The 21,606-nt window shown below is 53.8% G+C and overlaps 1 protein-coding gene across 1 annotated transcript in view; it reads right to left on the bottom strand.

The window, feature by feature from the left end:
• The window catches only part of KCNK3 (potassium two pore domain channel subfamily K member 3), a 36,545-nt gene that overhangs the window by 1,759 nt on the left and 13,180 nt on the right, over positions 1-21,606 (bottom strand). The gene's annotated exons all lie outside the window — the stretch shown is intronic.

Raw genomic sequence — 21,606 nt, forward strand, 5'->3', positions numbered from 1 at the left:
TGAATGAGTCCTGTATCCTGTGATTCAGTGTGAAGGGAGGGACCCTGGGGGTCCTTGATGATTTCCTTGCTTTCAGCCAAAGCTTATGGGGGTAGTTCGCCCCTGGGGCCCACCAGTCTCCCAGAGGCAGCTGGCCCACCCGTGTGGGCCAGAGGAGGAGAAAGGAGACAGTGCCCTCCCCCCATGAATCAGTGCTCCAGAGTCCTCATCAAACCCTCTGTGGGGCCCTGGGATCATCCTCTATGCCTGGCCCCAATGTAGGGTCTCTCCTCACGGGGATGCGGCATTGCCTTTGTCAAAGCAAGGGCCCTGGTTGTCCTTCCAGGTGTTACTATCACCAGTCAGACAGTCTCAACCCTATCACGCCCTACCACGCCCCTCAGCCTTCACCCAGCCAGGAGCATGTTTCCTCATTTGTAAAATTATGTCTGCTGGTCCTGGCCCTGCTTCCTTCGCTGAGCTATTAAGATATTTATTACTTTTATTAACAGGATTATTATAATAACGTAATGCTTTCCATTTTCCCCACGTTTTTAAGCCCTATCAAAACTTAACCGAGTGCTTCCCCGGTGGCACAGTGGTTAAGAACCTGCCTGCCAATGCAGGGGCCACGGGTTTGAGCCCTGTTCCAGGAAGATACCACATGCCGCGGAGCAGCTAAGACTGTGCGCCGCCACTGCTGAGCCTGCGCTCTAGAGCCCACGAGCCACACTACTGAGCCCGCGTGCCACAACTACTGAAGCCCGCGCGCCTAGAGCCCGTGCTCCACAACAAGAGAAGCCACTGCAATGAGAAGCCCGAGCACTGCAACGAAGAGTAGCCCCTGCTCGCCGCAACTAGAGAAAGCCTGCGCCCAGCAACAGAGACCCAAGGCAGCCAAAAATAAAATAAATTTTAAAAAATTAAAAAAACCAAAAAACTTAAAAATGCTGCTGCTTCTCTGCAGCCATCCTGGGTTGCTCACAGCTGGAAGTGATCCCTGCTTTGAGTGGCGCTGAGAATGTTCAGCTTTGAAGTCCAGGGCCAGTACTACCATCATCCCCTACTCTGTCACTCAGGTCCCCCAACTGTAAATACATATGTACGCTAAATACTAGCTTGGGGTGCGTGGGGGTGGGCACTGCTGGACTTTGTCATGTTCCTCCCTACCCCCCACCTCACTGCCAGCCATGACCATGGGCTATGCCCAAAATATGTTTGTTGAATTGATGGCAAGGCAGGATACCGTCTGCTTTGGTATGGGACCTGAATTCAAATCCTGACTCTGCCATGGACTGTGTGTTTTCTAAAAAAGAAAACCTCTCTGAGCCTTAGTTTCCACATCTGTAAAATGGGGCTCATAAGTAGCACCTGCATCACAGGACTTTTGGGGAGAAATAAGTGAGATAATGTGCATAACACTTAGCAAGGAGTCTGGTACATATCAAGCGCTCAGTAACAGCTCACAATGAAGTGCCAGGTTTCCCTCACATTTCCAAGAGATCACCTAGGCTGGCAGACAGCTCATCTCCAGTAAACTTGGCATCTCTGTCAGCCTAAAGCCATGTGGATCTTAAAGCTCAGGGAGGTCGGGGGACTGCTGCCGGGGTGTGTGAGGCTGTGGGCCGCCCTTAGAATGGGCTCCCCTGCTCCCTGACCGTGGCATCTAGCTAGTGACTGTGTCACCCTTTGCCAGGGGCCTGGATAGCTGAGCTCTTGAGCTGCCATGCCTGGCCCGTCTGCACCCCAGCAGGGTCAGAACAGATTGTGCCCGCCAGCTCGGCCACAGCAGCCAGACCACAGCTCACCTCGACAGCTGGGCAGGCTCCGAGTCAGAGCAGCTCGTCATCCTGCCCTTCCCTGTCCCCCAGGCTGGCACAGCGTAGGATGCGGGGGAGGGCACAGCACTGTGGCCACGGCTGAACAGGGAGAGGGAGGCATGGACCAGCCCCGGCTTGACCACAGGCTGGCTGTGTGACATTGGGCAAATCCGTTCCCCTCTTTGGACCTCTCTTGTCTGTTCTGCACTCTGGGGGGTTGAGCTACAGCTGTTAATCCCCACCCTGGCCACCACTGCCAGAGCTGCTGTCAGAAGTAAAGGAGAGGGAATCCCCTGGCGATCCAGTGGCTAGGACTCCACACTTCCACTGCCAGGGCCCCAGGTTTGATACCTGGTCAGGGAACTAAGATCCTGCAAGCCGCATGGCGCAGCCAAAAAAAAAAAAAAAGGAGTAAAGGAGGGACTGGCCGTAAAAGTACTTTGGAACCTGTGGAGTTCGCGACAGAAGGAGCAGTGAAGGGACTCACAGGGGAAAGTCGGCCTGAAAGTGCAGTCCTGAGTGGCAGGCAGTCCCTGATGGGGTCAGGCAACTACATCCCAGCGTCAGGGAAGAGGACCCCCTCTCACCACCATTGCACCTCACCTGTGTCTGTTCATAAGCCGTAACTGCCCCCCGGTCCACCATCCTTTAGGAAAACCCAGTGCCTGCCGGCCTGGCAGCCTCACTACCCGCTGTGGGCTGCCCACAGAGCCCCCCAGCCCCAAGTCTCATGCTCTGCCACGGCCACTGTCCTGTGCAGTGTTGCCCCACCTTTGGGGTCCGGTGCCCTCCAGGGCCCACCCTCACTTCCTACCACACGCTGAGGCTGCAGATCTTATCCTTCAGATACAGTTTTAACTTTAATTCTCAAAAACTTGCTGCAAGGTCGTTATTATGACTATCTCCACTTTATAGTTGGAATAATGAAAGCTGGAGGAGCCTCGTGAGTTGGCCAAGGCCACTAGACTTTCTGACTCATCGCTCATTCTGATGCCTCAGAGCCAATTTATCACCCAGGAAGGCAATCAGGATGGGAAACTGAGACCCGAGAGGAGAGCAGTCCATTTGGAGCCTCGTCCTCAGCCACTGCCCCGAGCTGGATGGGGCAGAAATGGCAACAGGGGTGCAATGCCAAGGCATTCAGATGCTTCTCCAAGCATCGGGCCTAGGGTCAGCATGCCCCCGCCCCTTCGCCTGTTCTATTGTCACTGGGTGAAAGGGCGAGGGAGCTGGGAGGACCTGCTGACGTGGGCACCCAGCTTGGAGGGGTGCCAGCTGGGGTGGAGCCACTCCCAGGGGGCCCTGGAACTTCTGGGAAGTAACTGGGAGTTTGGCAAGGCCTGTCTGCCTGCCAGCAGGCCTGCCGCCTGCCCAGTGCTCAGGCTTGGTTTTTACCAGGGAGAGGGGGCAAAGGGAGTCCCCGTTTTCTCCTTCCTGTCCAGCCCTGCGCATCTCAGGATGAGGCGCTCCATCTGTTCTTGTGTGTTGCTGACATACACAGAGGCTACGCTCCGGGGCTGATTCTCTGAGGATCCTCCCTCCTAATACAGGATGGACTGACCAGCCAGAACTCACGCCCTGACCCTGAGACTCTCGACCCTGCCTCTCAGAGAGCTGACTGGGGCTGTTCCTGTCCCCTCTTCTCCCAGCTACCCTTCCTGAATCCACCATATGCTCAGAGCCAGAAAGGTCCTTACTGACCATATGGCCCAGTCCTTATATTGTACAGATGAGGCGATAGAGGCCCAGAGAGGGAGAGTGACCTGCTCAAGATCACACAGCTAGTGAATGGAAGAGCCAGGACTATAACCTGGGATATTTCATTCCAAACTCAATGCTCTGTCCTCTGCCCTATGGCTCAGTATAACCAAGGTTGACCTGTTCATTCAACCAGAGCCCAGCAGCCCCTGCTTGGGAGCAACCCAGCTAGGAGATGGCCTAGAAACCTGGCTGGAGCATAGAATTTACCTGAGGAAGCCAAGTAGCTAGATTTAAAAATTATATGGCTGGACATAAATATTAATTATGAATATTTTGAGCCAGCAGGAAAAATTAGGTGGGATGGGAGCCCCGGGGCCTTAGTTCTATTTTCCTCCCAATATCACCAAGGGCCTCAGAAACTGGCCAAAGCTCTGTCTTCCAGGGAGATGCAGAGGGTTGGGGGCCATCCCTCCCTCTTACTGAACTTTTTCTCCCTGTGGACTATTTCCTTCTAGTCGAAGCACAAATAATCAGTCTGATCCCTTGGTCGGGGCCTTGGCTGGATTAGACTCAGCTGTCTGTTCCCATTGACCTCACATACCCGCCAGCTTGAGTGCCTGACCTCTTACCCCTGGCCTAGCTGGCCGCAAAGTTAGAAAGCTGACCACAGCCTTGGGTGGAAGAAAGAGCTTGGGACTAGGAAGCGGGAGATCTGGGGGTCTGACCTGGCCCTAACCATAACCAGCTTGTGCCTTGGGCAAGTCCCTTTTCCTCTCTGGGGCTCAATTTTCCTCATCTGTGACATGGAAAGACAGGACAAGAGAAAGGGTTCCCACCTTTTCCCCCTGCTATGGATGCCTTTTTTGGTTTTTTTGTTCACCCACACCCATTCATACAGGCTAAATTTTTAAATATTTTACATATGAAGCATAATATGCTGATCAGTACAATGTAGCTACTACCTAGAATAGGCACTGCATAGATAATTGTGAAAAAATGAATTATTTTCCCGTCAAAATTAATTAGGAACTCATTTCCCGGTCCGAACTTCTGATTAGCATGGGATAACTGATTCTGAGACTGAACTGTTATTATTATGCTTTTGAAATACTGAAAATGGATATTTCTACTTTCCACGGGGATCTCTGCAGTTGAGTGGTATAGGTGAGAGCAGACTCTGGAGTCAGACAGCTTTCAGCTTTGGCCGGGTTACTTCATCTTCTAAGCGCCTCAGTTTCCTCATCTGTAAAATGGGAATAATGATGCACTTACCTCGTAGAGTGGCTCTGGGGATTTGATGAGTTAGTTGACTTAAAATGCTTAGGACGTTGGGATCAATAAATATGAATCATTAGTATGAATATTTTGGGGAACATCAAAATTAGATGGTCTTTAAAGTTCCTTTCCGCACTGACATTCTGAGATCAGTGTTTCCCAAAGGTAATTTCCTGGAATACCAATTTCATGGACTATTAATAACTGTTGGATGAGAAAAGTGTTGCTTGGTTAAATGAAATTGCAGAAATGCTGAATTCAACTGCATTTGTTGTCATTTGATTTAAGTGGAGGCTTTATCAGAGCCACAGACGTGTTCAAGAGCAAGGTCAGTTGAAGTTGGGAGAATGTGCTTAAATTTTCCTGCTAGTATGACCTTGGAACACTTCTCTCACAGTGCATATTGCTGGACAAGTGTTCCTTGGAGCACAGTTTGGGAAACGCTCCTCTGTAGCAACAAGAACTCTAAGGTCCTTCTTCCGGGTCTCTGACTTTGAGATTCTCTGGTGTCCCATCTCTGGTTGGCCCAGCCCTTCTGTAGATTAGAAACACACAGCCCTTGGCAATGCCTAGCTGCAACCTGTTTCTTGGTTCCCCCCCCCCCGCAGACCTAGTTATCTAATGTAAATATGGCCCTGGCTGGGCTAATGTTTGCCCTGAGAGAAGATGGATGAGGTGACCCGTGGCCAGAGGTACCCAAAGGCTGTGCACTCTGGGCTGAGCTGGGCTGATGCAAAGCTTCACCTGGGGAGGGGGTGTGACCTCAGCATGCTGTCTGTGTCTGGTGGGGCAGCCGGAGAGGACTGGGGGCTTGAGGGAGATAGGGCAGCTCCAGGGGACTGGCTGTGAGACATAGGCACCCCCAAAGGAGGCTGAGCTCTCCTGCTGGGCCTGCAGAGGGCACCTCAGAAAGGTCCACGGAGGACCTTGAGGCACAGACAGGGAGCCGCCCCCTTGATCTGGAGGTGGCAGCAGTGAGAAGCCAGGAAGTAGGACCGGAGGCTCCGCAGGGACCTAATTGGTGTGTTAAAGGAGATGAGGCGGAAGGAAGCTGGCCCAGGCCCTGGGAGGGAGGGAAGAAAGAGGCTGCCCAGCTTGGTGGAGATGGGGAGGGGAGCGCAGGCCCTCTCCTTCCATCCTGCAGGATCCAGCTCAGACCTTGCCTTTTCCAAGAACCTTGGAGCGCCTCCCCAAAGCTGGAGGGACCTCTCCCTCTGCCTTGCTCGCAGGCCTGGACTTGTGCAGAGGAGCTCTGCAGGGGTCTGAGCCCCCGGAGGGCCTGCAAGTCCCCTGTGTCCGGCACAAGGCCGGGTGGGTGTAGCTGCTCAGATAACGCTGTTCAGCCCAGACAGCCCAGAAGTATGAGATGTGGATGAGAGAAACCTCCCCTAGACACCCAGCAGTCGGCGGCAGCAGGGGTGGGGTGGGGGGGTGGGGAATAAGAAGAGGGCCCTTTGTGACTCATAGCTCCTGCCCTCCCTGTGGCCCCCAGGACTCTGCAAAATGAAATCAGCCTTAGGGCCCAGGAGGAATCCCTTGCTGTCCCTGGCCCTGGCCAAGGCCTGAGCTAGGCCTGGGAAACCACTGGGGCCTCAAGGACCTGGGTTGGCAGGAGGGACCAGTGTGCAGAACTGGGTCTGGAGTTTGTCCCCCTCCAGGCCAGAGCGCCTGGGAAGGACAGCTCAGAGGCACAGCACTGCCCCCCCGGCCCTGCCCCTCTCCAGATCCTCTCTTCCCATCCTCCTGGCTCCTCTTCCAGCTCTTGTCCCCACTCCCCACCATGGTCGTCCCCCTCCCCCTGCCTTCCTCCCCAGCTTCCCACGTGGCGGCCCACTGCCCTCTCCTCTGTCTCTCTTTTAGCTCTCTTCCATCCGCAGGTGCCCCATGACTCTGGTTCAGGGTTCTCTGATGTAGGACAGCCCCCCTCCTCTGCCCTCCCCAGGCCCACATGGGATTAGGGGGAGCTGAGGGGGGTGGTGCTGGTGTCATGGAAAATCCCCGCGGCAGCCAAGGTCAGTGTTTGCAGACACAGCCTGGCCTGGAGCCAGGCCTGCCTCCCTGGCCAGCTCCCTCTGGCCTATCCCAGAGGCTGGCTTTGCACAGGGGCCCTCGCAGGCACCCCAGGGCTGCTCTGGGTGCCTGGGGCCAGGGGCCGCGGGAGCCATCTATCCTGGAGTATGGGAGACTATGTAGTTCAACTCGTTCATTTTATAGATGGGTAAACTGAAGCCCAGAGAGGGGCAGGGACAGAGCCAGGACTGAAAACCAGGGCGTTCTGATCTAGCTCAGTCCTCGCTGCAGAGCGGAGCCCTCTGAAGTCTGTTCTGGTAGGACTAGGAATAGTGAAGGCTGTCGTAAACTTCCAGTAAATTAAGGGCTAGCTTGAGGTTGGGCTAGACTTGAGGTGGGTGATGGGGCCAGGGGAAGTAGACCCAGATGATCAAACCACAGTCCTTGACCACAAAACACTTTCCATGTGAAAGGGAATCAGATGAAACATCTCAGTGGAAGCACTTTGAAAACTTCAATGCCCTGCCCAAAGAAGAGGTTGCTATTACACAAATTATTAAGATGCTAGGCAAAGGTAGGAAATGTTTTAGGAAGAATTTAAGACAGCACCTGAGGGAGGGCTAGTGGTGGAGAACTTCAGTTTGGATATGTGGAGGAGGTGGTATTTGCCCTGAGCTCTAAAGGATGGGTGGGAAATGCAGGGTTCTGACGGAGGGGAGCTGTTGAAACAAAGACACAATGCTAGGAAGACACGTGGCATGTTAGGGGCAGAGAAAATTAACCCGAGGCCAACGGGCATGCTCACAAATGAGGGGCGGAGGGGGACGGGCAGACTCTCTCAGGAAGGCAGCTACACGATATGCCTTAAGAGCCTTGAAAATGTGTCTGCCCGTGACCCTGCAGTGCCACTTCTAGGAATCTCTCCTGGGAAAATAACCAGAGATCGGAACAAAGATTTATGAACAAGGATGTTTATAGCAGCATTTTCATTGTGAAAAATTGCAAACAGTCCAAATGTTCGCCAATAGGGTTTGGTTAAACATATTAAGGTATATTTATGTGGGGGAATATTGTGTAGCCATTAAAGTGCTGTTCTTATGAGTCTCTTAATTGCATAGAAAACCACCATCGAAGGTTAAATACAAATGGTAGGATACAACCCTTTATGTATAATGGAATCCCACAGTAAATATACAGATATGAAAAATGCAGCTATACACACACACATACACACACATAGAAAGAGAAGCTGGAAGGAAATATACTAAAAACCTCCTACGAGTTTATCTTTGAAACACGGGCTCATGATTACTTTTAATTTTCTTTTATAGATTCTATATTTTCTACAAAAATCTATTACTAAGTATAAAGAAATGAATTATAAATATTATAAACCTATTTATGAATAGGTTTAAACCTATAGGAATAGGAATAAACCTAATATGAATATTATAAACCTAACGACAAAAGTTCTGGGTTATTTGGAGCAGAAGGTAGTGAAGGATGGTATGGTGAGCAAGGGCTAAAATGGGAAGAGCTTGGAAGGGGAGGTGCAGGAATCCAAATCTTAACTTGAAGACAGTGAGGAACCACTGACAGCTTCTGAGCAGGGGAGGTACACGCCAAAGAGGTATGGAGATGGATTTTCCTGGCATCCCTATGTGTAGGGGTGGGGATGGCAGTGGGAGATGCCAGGCAGGAGGATGCGTCGGGAGGCCTCTGCATGGTCCCATTGTCAAGTGCTCAGGCCTAAAGTAGGTTCAGGAGGGGAGAGGGGAGGGGAGGGAGGGAGGAAAGAGGAGGAAAGGAAAGGAGAGGGGAGAAGAGAGAAGCGTAGATACAGTGTGTGAGATGCTCTCGTGTTTGTGGATTTAAACTGTAAGGCCCACGAGGGCAGAGATTTTTGTCTCTTTTGTTACTACCAGATTCCTCACTCTTAGGAGTGCTCGGCACGTAACTGGCACGTAATAAATCTCTGCTGAATGAGTGAATCAAGGAAAGGAGTCATCAAGGATGAGCCTGAGGGTTGAATGGGATGGAGCCAGGGAGGATGGACAGAGCACGAGGCCCAGAACGGGCAGTGTCTCACACAACACAGGGCAGCTTCACTGGGTGAACCCGGGAGGGTACTGACCTGGGGGCTGTGAGGTCTGTTGTAGCCCAGCCACTGCAGCAGGTGGCCATGGCCCAGGCCTGTGGCCTGTCTGTATCCTATGACTAGCTGGATAGAACATGTGTGAGCTTAGAACTTGTAACAGATTGGATCTGGTGGGGTTTTAATTAAATGAATCCACCAGGGACAGTCTGGCATTGAGAAAGGAATTCTACAGCACAATTGAAAGTGGACTTGGCCACCTCAGCAGATGGCTGGGATGCCAGTCCCCCCACCCCCACCCTTGTGCTTCTTGAAAGGCTGTGTCTGTAGGTCTGGCATCTGGCTGGCCTGAGTCCTACACTTACACTCTCTGGCTCTTCCCGTTTCGCCCACGGAGGAGAAGCAGGCACATGTTGGCATCTCCTTGTCAGACTCCCCCCAAAAGGGACTGAACTGCTCCCAACAGGAAGCCTTGTTGGGTCATGGGGGCAACAGTGGCCAGCCTGGGTGTTCCCTGTTGGCTGCACCGTGTGTCCTGGAGCTGAGCCTGCCCAGAGCCTGGCTGCCTGAAATCGCATCCTGCAGGCAGTGTTACATGCGGCGAGGTGGACCCCAGAGGGTAGGGTACGCACGCACGGAGTTAAAGAACACCCAACCAGGAGTCGGGGGCCTGGCTCCCATCCTCCTTCTGCCACTACCTTGCTGTAGGACAGGACTTGTTGAACTTTTTCCTGTAAATGGCCAGATAGCAAATATTTTAGGCTTGACAGACCTTATGGTCTCCTGCAACCACTCGGCTCTGCCATTGTCTCAAGAAAGCGGCCATAGACAATATGTAAATGAACGGGCGTGGCTATGTTCCAAAAAAACTTTATTTACAAAAGCAGGCGGTGGGCCAATTCCGCTCACAGGCTCTAGTTTGCTGAGCCTGCTGTAGGGTCTTTGTTAAGGCATGTCAGCTCCTGAGCCTCTGTTTTCTTACCTATCAAATGGGAAGTTAGATTAGAAGGTTATTTCTTCTCGGACAAGTTACATTTTAGGATTTAATAAATTGCTAGCTCCCCCTGTTCCCCATACCACGCACAGGCCCTGAGGATAGGGGTGAGTTCTGAGCAGGGTCTGGAGCCCAAACCTGCGTGTGGAATTGGTATCCACAGCTCTTTGGAGGCATGGCTGCATTTTCCCATTTCTGAGCACTGTTCATGCTCTTTTTTTGTCCCTGATGGGCTTCTACTCCTCCATCAAATTCCATTTCACAAGTCACCGGCTCTGCGAAGCCTTCCTTGATCCCACCCACCTAAACAAATCAGTGTTCCTGGAGCCCTTCGTTCATCACTCACCGGTCCACAAACATTCATCCATTCAACCAGCAGACGTTTTTTGAGTCCTTAATATACGCAGTGCTCTAAGTTCTGGAATAATAACTATTCCTGTGTTGCACTTAAGCAGCCCTTTGTCATTTACAAAGCAGCTTCTATACATTCTATTGTTTGAGCTTGCACAGCAATCTCTAGAGGAGGTGTTTACTATTATTATTTTCTATTTTACGGGTGTGGAAACTGAGGCTCAGTGAGGTAAAGTGTTTTATCTCAGGCCATAAATGCTAGAATCAAACTTGAAATTCAAAGGCTCTTCTCTTTCCATTGTACTTGGTCGCCTCAGGACCCTCCAGGGCCGGATGGAAGTCAGAAGACGGGGGGTCTGCTTCCAGCTGTGCCGCTGTATGGTCACAGGTAAGATCCTGCCCTTCTCTGGGCTTGGGGTTCCTCTTCTGGGAGGTGGAGGAGATGTTCTTGAGGTCCTGTGACATTCTAGGATTCTGGGCTTACAGAGGGGTCACGTTCCCTCCCCTACAAACAATGAAGAAAGCAGTCATCTCGGTGGGACAGTTGGGTCCCCAAAGCAATGGTCCTGAGCCTCCAGGTGTGTGTTAGGCCCACAGATGCTGGGGCCCTTTGCAGAGCTGTCCTAGTCAGCACTGAGCAGAGGCTGTGCATAGGGTGAGAACCCTTGGGCTGTCATGGGAAGGGGGAGGGTTGGAGATGGGCTGGTCCCGCTGAAGTAGAGGGGCAGCCAGAGCTGACTCTTCAGAGACAAAATTGTCCTCCCACCTCACCCCCCACACAGCCTCCCAGCACGGGAGGCCACAGAGAGTCAAGCAGGAGATGGCCGCACGCCCCTGCCTGAAGTCTTGTTGTTGGTCCCCAGGTTCTCCCTTCTGACTGCTGAGCGCTAAAGGGGCCCCTAGCCCCGCCCCCATCTAGCCCTAGGGACCAGTCTCTGGAGCCTTTGAACTTTTACTCCTTTTTGCTTCTTTAGCTGCTTCCTTCTTCCTTCTTTCTTCCTCTTTCCTTCTTCCTTCTTTCCTTTTCCTTCCCTCCTCTGCCTGTTCCTCTTCCACCTCCTCCTCCTTTTCGTCTAATTTTGTCCTCTCAGTCTCCTTCTGGACTCTGAGGACAGGGATGGCGTCTTGTATTTCTCAGGAGCTCAGTGCCCGTCACCCAGTAGAGCTAATGGTAATGGTGATAGTGGTGATGTAGTAGCAGCAGTAGTAATAGTAGTAGATCATAAAGCTCACATTTGTGGAGCATCTGTGCACCAGGGACTGTACTCAGTGCTTTACATTATTTCATTTAATCTTCACAAAAACTTTATGGGGTAGATATTATCCCCACGTTGCCTATGAGAAAACCGAGGCACAGAAAGTTTCCCTAACTCATTCAAGACCCCACAGCCAGTGAGTGGCTGAGTCAGGGTACAGATTCAGACCTGCTGCCTCGTTCAGCCTAACCCGTATTAGTTGATTAGATGCTGCATCTGGAAGGCAGGTGCCTTGGTTTTGAGCCGAGCTGAGTGGCTGGGTGACAAGGCCACACAGGTGTGTGGCAGAGCCAGGGCGAGTCCTGCTCTCTTTCTTCCACATCCCAGTGGCTTCCGGGGTCTCTGGGCTGGGGTCAGGGATCTGGGTCCATGGCCCATCTAAGTGGGACCTTCATGAATTGCTCTTCTTAAGGTCGTTCTGGAAAAGTAATGGCAGCTTGTCCCCTGTCAAGCACGTGCTTTCCCCAGCTGTGATGCTTCCTCTTTCCAGCCCTTCTCCCAAGAGGCCAGACCCAAGAGTGTGCTGGGTCTCCCCAGAAGACGCCCTCCACCGGCTCCAGCCAGGCAGGAGGTGGTGGGAGAGCTCAGAGCCAGCCCTGGAAACAGCTAACGGGGGGCATCTGGGGAGGCTGAGTGGGCAGGAGGGGCCCCAGGGAGGCTGCAGCACTTGGCTGGTCTCGAAAAATCAGCTGGAAAATCACCAAAGCAAAAATGGCTTTATTCCCTCTTAGCTGCCCTTGATTGATTAACTGAACAGATATTTCTTAAGCAGCTACTACTTTGTGCCAGGCACCAAGCTGAGCGCTGGGAGAGGATGCGAAGACGGGGCTGGCTCAGTCTTGCCCTCTGGGAACAGAGACAAGCCAGCGGGCAGGTGAGAGAAGACTGTCCCTGAAGTGAAGAGTTATCGCGGGATGTGGGGAGTCTATGTCAAAGGGGCCCTTCTGCGATGGTGGGACTGCAGGCACCCGGAAGCCAGGAGTCAGAAGGCGCGGCAATGTTGCCAGTGCTCCTGTGGCCGGGAGCAGGGCCTCTGAAGGTGCCCCTGGATATGGGGAAGCATTGCTCAGGGTGGTGTGAACCCCTGGCTGCTGCACAGAGCTGCCTGGCCCTGCTTGTCACTAGAAATTGGATCAAGGTCAGTGTCTGAGGCTGTACTCTCTCTCTCTTCCTCCTTCCTCCTTCTCCTCCTCTTTCATCTTCTTCTCCTCCTTCTCCTTCCTCTTCCTTTTCCATCGCCTCTTCTTTTCTTCCTCCTCCTCCTCCTCCTCCTTCATCTTCTACCATTTACTTTTTTTTTTTGTGGTACGCGGGCCTCTCACTGTTGTGGCCCCTCCTGCTGTGAAGCACAGGCTCCGGACGTGCAGGCTCTGCGGCCATGGCTCACGGGCCCAGCCGCTCCGCGGCATGTGGGATCTTCCCGGACCGGGGCACAAACTCGCGTCCCCTGCATCGGCAGACGGACTCTCAACCACTGTGCCACCAGGGAAGCCCCCCCGCCTTCCTTTTTAAAACACTCACAGCCTCTGGTGATGCGTTGCTGGCTGCTGTGTTCCCACCCCAACCCCATTGCTTTCTCCCAGCCTTCTTCCTGTTCTGGGCCACAAGCATCCCCTTCTCTCAGCTCTGCACACAGCATCCATCTCTGCCACTCACTTGGCCTCTTGGCAGACGCTGCCTGGCATATTTACCCACCTCCTTATGCACAGTGATGCCTCTGTGAGCAAACCTCCTTTTAGTCAAGTCTGCCTATGCAGAGTGAAGGTTGGGGGCGGCTGGCCCGGGGTGGGGCTGGGCCCTGGACAAGGCTTTTGAGAGACGGTCAGGGTCCAGGTCTGGTCCCCTGAGTGGGGACTCGCCTCCTGGCCTCCCCTCTGTGTAGCTGGGTCTGGGGTGGCAGGTGGGGACCGGGAAGGGATGGAGTGTAAGAGGAAGGAAGGGGAGAGAAAGAGGGGACAGTCACAGGCCAGAACAGAGCCTGTGCCTTCGCTGTTCCTAGTGCACCTACTAATAACTGGAACGGGATCAGGAACTCAGCCACCCTTGCAGCAATCTTCTCCAACTCTCACCCTGATTTTCAAGGTGGGCATTATTAACTCCATTTTGATGAGGAAACTAAGGCTCAGGTTAAATACTACTTGTCCAAGGTCATGCAGATAAAAATTGGAAAAGCTGGGATTCAGCCTAGATCTTTTGGCCTTCAAAGTCCAGGCACTTTCAGGTGTCCCTGGGACCCTTCACTTTGAGACTAGAACATGGAAAATGTGTCCCGCTGGTCATCATCCTAAGACCACCAGAAGCCCCTCAGGGTAGGATCTGGGTCTTAGAGGCTTAGGGCTCTGCATCCATCCTGATGGCATCCTGCCAAAGACCCTCTCTTCTGAGCCCCTCCCCTGCTTTCCGCCAGCCTAATGAACCCGGAAGTTGAAAGGCCAGTCCTTTCTGTCCCAGGGAACAGCTCCCTGGAGGTTCTCTTTAGAGATTCCTGGATGCGTCAGTCAGGTCCGGAGCCAGACAGAGCAGGAGGTGAGGAGAGGAGAGCTGGAGGGCAGGGGCCCAGGGCCCCCAGGGAGGCTGTCTGCGGTGGACATGTCTGGTGTGGCTACCCCTTTCCTGCCTCTTCGGAGCTGTCCTGCAACAACCCTAGTTAAGGATGGGCCCAGGTAGCACCTTTGTACCATGTGGCCCTGCACTACGGATTGGACTAGGGATCCATACCTGATCTAAGAGGACCCGAGCTATCAGCTGGGTGGACCAGTCAGGTTGTCTCTCCCAGGGGTTGTGAAGGGGGCTGAGTGGCTGGGTAGTTTTGGGGAGCTGAGCTGCAGGGTTACAAAGATTTGGGTCCTAACTGAGACCAGGGTGAACCAAAGCCACATGCAAGTCGGGGTTATTGGGGAAGAGAAGCCAGAGTGAACAGGAACAGCAGAGACAGGGATGGTGTGGCCTGAAAGAGATGGAGAGAGAGGCCTGGGCTTCTGACTGCGGGTCTTTGACACCAGCTAAGTGGTGCTGTTTCCTTTCAGAAGTCCCCTTTTACTCACACAGGTCCAAGGGGGCACGGTACGCTGGCTAAGCTCCAGCCGCTCCAGAAGGAGAAGCCAGGCTCCCAAGCACTGTGTCCCAGGTGTGTCTGGCAGAGTGAGCAGCGCAGCAGGAGGGCCCTGGATGAGTCTGGGGAGACCCATAAGGGCACTGCACACTATAGTGTTTAGGGGCATTCCTGTTGAATCCACGCAGCAGCCCTGTGTGGCCCCTGGGCAGGGATGGTCTCCATCCGATGGCTGGGGACACTGAAACCTGGAAAGGTTGGTGTCTCACCCGGAGTTGGACCTGGTACCCAGGCCTCCTGACCGCAGGCCTGCTGCTTCTCCCATAACCCACACTGCCTCTCTGATCCCCTCTCTTATTAGGTAGCTGGGTGGCTTTGGGGTTAGAAATACAGTGTGCAAAGTACCTAGTACAAGGCCTGGCATGTGGAAGGTCTCAGGAGGTGGGAGCTGTTGTTAACATTATGTTTTAAAGCACAGCTCTGAGCTGCTACCTACCACTCGGAAGCCTTCCTTAGTTCCCCAAATGCACACAATACATTCTAGGGGTTTCCTGGCCCAGCACGTAGGCTGTGCACAACCTAATGCACCCCCAACCTGGCCTGCCCTCTCCTGGCTCCCCCAACACTTCCAGTCCCCTCCGCGCCTCACCTCTGAACACTTCCTCATGTTGCTGGGCTGCCTGGAGTTCCCCTCCTCTCTTCCGTCTCCAGGGCTGCCTCTTTTGGGGCACCCTCCCCTGTCTCCCTGTTGGAAGAACGGTACCTTCTTCTGCCCCTGCCATTCTCTGCCAGGTATTAGGTTTTGCGTGGAGGTGGGCGCCTCTCCCACTGGCCCACCTTGCCCGGTGCCTGTGGTGGATTCCCAGAGGATGCATGAAGCTGGTCTGGATGCATGGGTTGGGTTTGGCAGGGAGGCCTTGGGCTTTGGCAGCGTGGCCCCCGTGGGCTCTGTCTCCATCACCTGCTTCCCACTCTCCTTGCTGGTCATGGCTGGTGGCCCAGACAGCTCTGGCTGGCAGGGACTTTGGGAGTAGATGCCAGGAGATGTGAAGGAGGTTTTTCTTAGGCTCAATACCCTGCCCAGGGCTCAGGAGCTCAGATGGTGTAGGTTGGCACAGTGCCCAGGAGGAGAGGGACTCCAGGCAACAGGGACTTCAGCCTGAAGCCAGCTGCCAGGACCTTCTCTCCCTCTGAGCCAGCCTGTAGACATGGTGTCCTCACCCCTACCACTCACACATGCATGCGTGCGCACACACGCACGCACGCACACACACACACACACACACACATCCTCACTCCAATACCCCGCATGTCCCCCACCGTGGCCTCTTGGCATGACCCTGTCCACCATCCAGGGCAGAGAGTACAAGAACCAGGGGGGCTATAGGGTGGACACACCCAGGAAACACGAAAATCTGCCCTTCGATAAAAGGAGAGGAGCCCCCTACAGGACTTGGCCTCTGGGCCCCCCGCTGTTCCTTCAAGGTCCAGGCCCTCAGGGATCTAAAGAAGCCACCAAACACAGCTCTTCTTCCACACAGGCCTGGACCCAACCGAGAGGCTAAGATTCTGCCCCTCTCCGTGGAAGCACACTTCACTCAACCCTGGGCCCTGTCGGAAATGCTCCTTAGGTGGAATGAAATGAGGCTCAGGCCACTGCTTCTCAGCTGTCTTCAGTGGAGACACAAGCAGCTGTCCCCATCCCTGGGACACTGCCCTTTACACAGAGACATGGAAGCAGACACTCATCCCCCAAGCCTGCCTCCCGCTGCCTGACTCACCCCGGGCTTGTCACTTCTCCTCTGACCTCCGATTCCCCAACCTTTTCAATTAGCTCTGCCACTCCACCAGCCTTGCAAGTTCTCCATCAACACTGTTGTTCACAGCCCAGAATCGCAGGAGAGCCCGGCCGGGCTGGGGTATAATTGGAGAATGACTTCCTGGCTCCTACGGCCTATAGAGCATGCCTACTCATGCAGGGGTGTCCCGAGCTTGCTTTCTGCGGTGCCTAGAGCCGCAAGCTGCGCAGAGTCCCCTGGACCCAGCCCTCCCCAGCAGCTACAGTGCTGCTGTGCCTTCCCCTCCGTCCACCCGCATGTGGAACCTGGGCGAGCGGGCTTTCTCTGCCCTTGACTTTATTCAAATGATTCAATGACTGTCACTGCTCCCTCCTCCCCAATTCAAAACAGTCTTAGCTGAGCTTTATATAGTGCTTACTATGTGCCACTGCTCTAAGCGAGCTAATATATGTTCCTCTTTTATTCCTCTAACATCCCTATTCTGTAGGTACTACTATTATTCCTATTTAAAGATGCAGGAACTGAGCCACAGAGAAGTTAAGTGACTTGCTCAAGGTCACACAGCAAACACTTGGCAGAGCGAGGCTCTCCCCATACTGCTTCTCCTGCTCTCTCTGAGAGCTTTGCTCTTTTCCTCCAACTCCCATTTCAGAGGTGGTGAGGCATCCCCTCCCAAGGCTGAACCCCTAACTACATGCTGCCCCGGCCTTGGGCTTTTCTTCCTAAACTTTCTCCTGGAGGCCCCCCATTTGAGGGTATTTTTAAATTGTCCTCTGCTAACTTCTCACTATTTGCCTCAAGTCTTCAAAAAAGGGAAGGGAGGGAGACAGGGAAGGAGGAAGGGAGGCAGGCCCACCATGCCCCTGTTGCTTCTCCCCTTACCCATCAGGATGCCCCTGCTTCACCCACTAAGACTACTCTCCCCGACAGCATCAGGAATTGCCTGAGTACCAGACCCGGTGCCCTGTGGGCAGGGCTGCCTTAACTACATGGCACTCTGGGACCAATTAGAAAAGAAACGGGCCCCGTCTGGGTGGATGCAGCCCCTGGCAGAGTGCATGGCTTGGTAAGCAGGCCAGACTTCAGCAACCCACACCCATCAGCTGGATTCTTTTGGACAGTCCATAACCTGGACAGTCATACATGGCGGTCTTGGCTGTTGGCATCCTCATTTTCCTTCATATTCTGGCCATGCTCAGCCCTGATGGCCGGTCCTCTTCCTCACTGGATACCCGACCCTCCTGCTTCCCACGGGTCCTTTGCAGTCTCCCCTGCTGACTCTGCTTCCTTCTCCAGCACCCTGATTTTAAGAGTGGACCACGATTCTGCCTGGGCGATCTGATTCTGGTTCTAGGGAGGCCACCAAGGCCTCGCCTCCAGCTCTACTACACACTGTCACCTGGCTGGAGCGTGTGCACGCAAGCCTGGCTGGGCCACCGGAACCCATCCCTCCCACCATGTGGCCTCTCTGTACTGCCTGATTCCTAGTAGTTCCTCAGTCAACCAGGCTGAACACCTTGCCTTCCCCTCTTCTTCTCCCCCCGGACCTAGTCCCAGCCATTCCTCTTTTCCTAGTCCTGCCCTTTCTTTCTGTTCCTATAGCCACCACCTAGGCTCTCATCCTTTCCAGTCTGGACCTGGGGAGCTGATCCTCGGTAACTTCCTAATCTTCCTCACGCCTACTTCCAGATCACACTCCACTCTGCACTTGTCACTGCTCTGCTCTAAAGAAGATGTGACACATATATACTATGGAATATTACTCAGCCATAAAAAGAAACGAAATTGAGTCATTTGTAGTGAGGTGGATGGACCTGAGACTGTCATACAGAGTGAAATAAGTCAGAAAGAGAACGACAAATACCGTATGCTAACACATATATATATGGAATTTAAGAAAAAACTGTCATGAAGAACCTAGGGGTAAGACAGGAATAAAGACACAGACCTACTAGAGAATGGACTTGAGGATATGGGGAGGAGGAAGGGTGAGCTGGAACAAAGCGAGAGAGAGGCATGGACATATATACACTACCAAACGTAAGGTAGATAGCTAGTGGGAAGCAGCCGCATAGCACAGGGAGATCAGCTCCGTGCTTTGTGACCGCCTGGAGGGGTGCGATAGGGAGGGTGGGAGGGAGGGAGGCGCAAGAGGGAAGAGATACGGGAACATATGTATATGTATAACGGATTCATTTTGTTGTGAAGCAGAAACTAACACACCATTGTAAAGCAATTATACCCCAATAAAGATGTTAAAATAAATAAATAAAATAAAAACCACAAGCAGGAAGGAAAAAAAACCAAAAAACAACAAACAAACAAACTTCCAGGACTCCCCATTGCCTACAGGGAAAGACGCTCACACTGTGAACCTGCCTTTCAGCATCCTCCACCATGCGCCCCTGACGCTCTCCAGCCTGGGCTGCTGCAGCGCACCCTAGGAGAGGGCTCCGGAGCTAACTTTTGGCAGTGCTTTTCCATAGCTAAGCTCTCTGGAAGGCTGCTGGGGGTGGGTGGGTGGTGGGTGGGGAGGGGCTGGGGGAGGGGTGGTTCTGCCCTTGTCGCACTTCCCACCATCCCCTGCCCCAGGCCAAGCCTTTTAATGGTCACCAGCAGCCTGACAGCTGCCCTTCACCCTGGGCGGCCTGGATTAGAGTCCAGCCAGACTGAAAATGTGGAGGCAGGTCTTAGGGAGTGGTCAAGGGATGAAAGGAAGAGGAGCCTCTCCCAGCCTGCGAGTCACTCACCCTGGGAGACAGGCATGGCTTGGAAGCGGTTAGTGGGACAGCGGGGGCAGCATGCTTGCAGGGGGCGTTAATCCCAATACTCCCTTAGACCTGTGCAACATTTCAGTTTATCGCTCACTTTCTGCGTGAGACGCAAGAATCACTATCACTCACCCCACTGAGAAATGAGGAAGCTGAGGCTCGTGCTGGTGAGGTGACTCGGTCAAGGTCACAAGATGTAGAATGTGTGCATCAGAGGCAGGATGGAGTTTCAGGGTGGCGGGGGGTGTCTTTCGTGCCAGCCCACCTGCTCACCCCAGGCGGCACCCAGGCTTTCTGTGCAGCAGGAACCTCCCTTGCCGTCCAGGGAGGGGCTGGTTAACTCCGGCACTTGGTGGGGAGCCCTGGGGGAGGGGCTCATCTTGCCCTGCTCCATTCCTGGCTCGAATTGGCACCAGCACCTGGGAAGGGCAGCCGGCCAGCCACGTGCCAGTGTTACTTTAAAAATAAACCAGGGAAGAACGTGGCTTAAAAATAACCCTGGGGATGTGTGAGGAGCTAATTACTGCCGCAGCCCCCGGTCAGGGCTTCGAGGAGCGCGCCTGGACCCGTGGCTCCGTGTGCTGTGTTCCCTCTGCCGACCTCTTCCAGTTGGGGGCTGCGTACCAGGCCCTCCTAGAGCAGCCGGGGGCAGACAGGGCCTCAGAATCCTGAGGGTGGAAGCTGGAGGCGGCTCTGGGCATCCTGGGCGGCCTCCCTCACCTCGGCCAGGACACGGGGAGGCGGGGGAGGGAGGGGAGTACCCAGGCCGGGAGGGAGCTCCGACAAGAGTCTCTGGGCCTCACCCCTGCCTTCCCACTGGAACCAGCCAGGCTCCAAAAGGCACTCTGAAGTCCTGAGCATCCCCTTCTTCTCTGCATGTGGTGTTGGCAGCCAGGTGGCTGGTTTTGCCGATTACATCTCCCTATTTAGGACTCCTGAACCGCACAAATCATTGTAACTGTCTCCTGAGAAGAACTCGGAGGCCCATCTCGGCCCGTCGGGGTAAGAATGCACGGCCCTCCTGACTGCCCCCTCCTAGTTGCTTCCACAGACATCCCTGGCCTGTGAGCTCGCGTCTCTGGACCCTTAGTGCTGAGAGGGCTTGGTCTGCTGCCAGCCAGGCCCGAGGAGCCCCCGGGCTCTTTCCCCAATGGCGGTCAGGGAAGCAGGAGCCCGCTCTCATCCCGCAGGCCAGGTTCCCACAAGGCTCTCAGAAACTCTTGCAGATCCCCTACCTTCAGCACATCCTGAAGTGACAGGGAGGAGGGGACACAGGGCCCAGCAGAGGACACAGCCGAGGACAGACGTGCAGGATCAAAGAGAAAAAGCAGAGCTTTCCCGGAGGAGGGAGGCAGAGGCCAAGACTGCTGGAAGCTGACAGAAATGATCAAAGGACAAGGATGGATGGGAGGGGCGGGGGAAAGGAGCAGCCGGGAGACGCAGGCAGGGCGGCAGCTGGGGGCAGGGGCTTTGGGGTCAGACAGGCCCGGACTCAGGGACCTGGCTGGGTGTCCTGAGCCAGTAATCTTGCTGGGCCTTGGGCCTCATTTGCATAATGGACATAATGATGACTACCTCATGGGCCTCTGCAGGAGGAGGTTTGTAAAGCATTTATGAAAAGGCCTGAAAATGGGGAGCTGGGATATTGTTTGTTCCCTCTCCTGCCTCTACTGGGATCTGGCCCCTCTGTTCCATGTCAGGCTGGTCAAATACAAAGGATGCCCTGCCACTCTCTCCTCCCCATGCTCCTGGAACAAGCTGTTCAAATGTTAGTTACACCATGTTTTCATGGTCAATGTCTCCAGTGGTCACCGCATTGCCAAACGCACTGGTTGCTTCTCTGCGGTCATCTGACTTGATCTCCCAGCAGCAGCTGGCCTGGCTGACAGCTCCCTCTCTCTTAAAACAACGCCTCCTGGCCTTGGGACACTGCACTCCCCAGGTTTCCCTCCAGTGTCCTGGCAGGTCCCCTTCCTTGCCTGACCTCCCAGTGCTGGAGGAAAGGCCTGGGCGCTTCTCTCCCATTCTCCCCTCGCCCTGGCTGGTCTCATCAAGTTGCATGACTCTAAATATTATTGCCATCTGATAACTCTTAAATTTATATCTCAGCTTTGACCTCTCCCTTGAGCTACAGACTTGTCTGTCTAGCTGCCTGCATGGATTTGTAATAAGCATCTCAAAATTAACCTGTATGTCTAAAACAAGAAGTCTGGAATCTCATCTCTTTAACAAACCTTTTACTCTCTGAATTTTAGTTCCCATCTCAGTAAATGCTTACCTTCCACCCAGTTGCTCAGGTCAAAGATTACCACTGATTATTCCCTTCCCCCTACTCCCATAGCCCTATGGCTCCCTCCTTTCCCCCAGCACATACATCCTATCCATCAATAGGTCGGGCCAACTCTGTCTTGAAAACACACCCCCAATCCACACAGCCTGACGGGTCTCCCAGCTTCCCTCTTCTACTACAACCAGCTGACCTCTAGCAGCCAGAGGGAACTGG

This window comes from Phocoena phocoena, chromosome 14 (genome assembly GCF_963924675.1).
Source record: "Phocoena phocoena chromosome 14, mPhoPho1.1, whole genome shotgun sequence".
Lineage (NCBI taxonomy): Eukaryota > Metazoa > Chordata > Mammalia > Artiodactyla > Phocoenidae > Phocoena > Phocoena phocoena.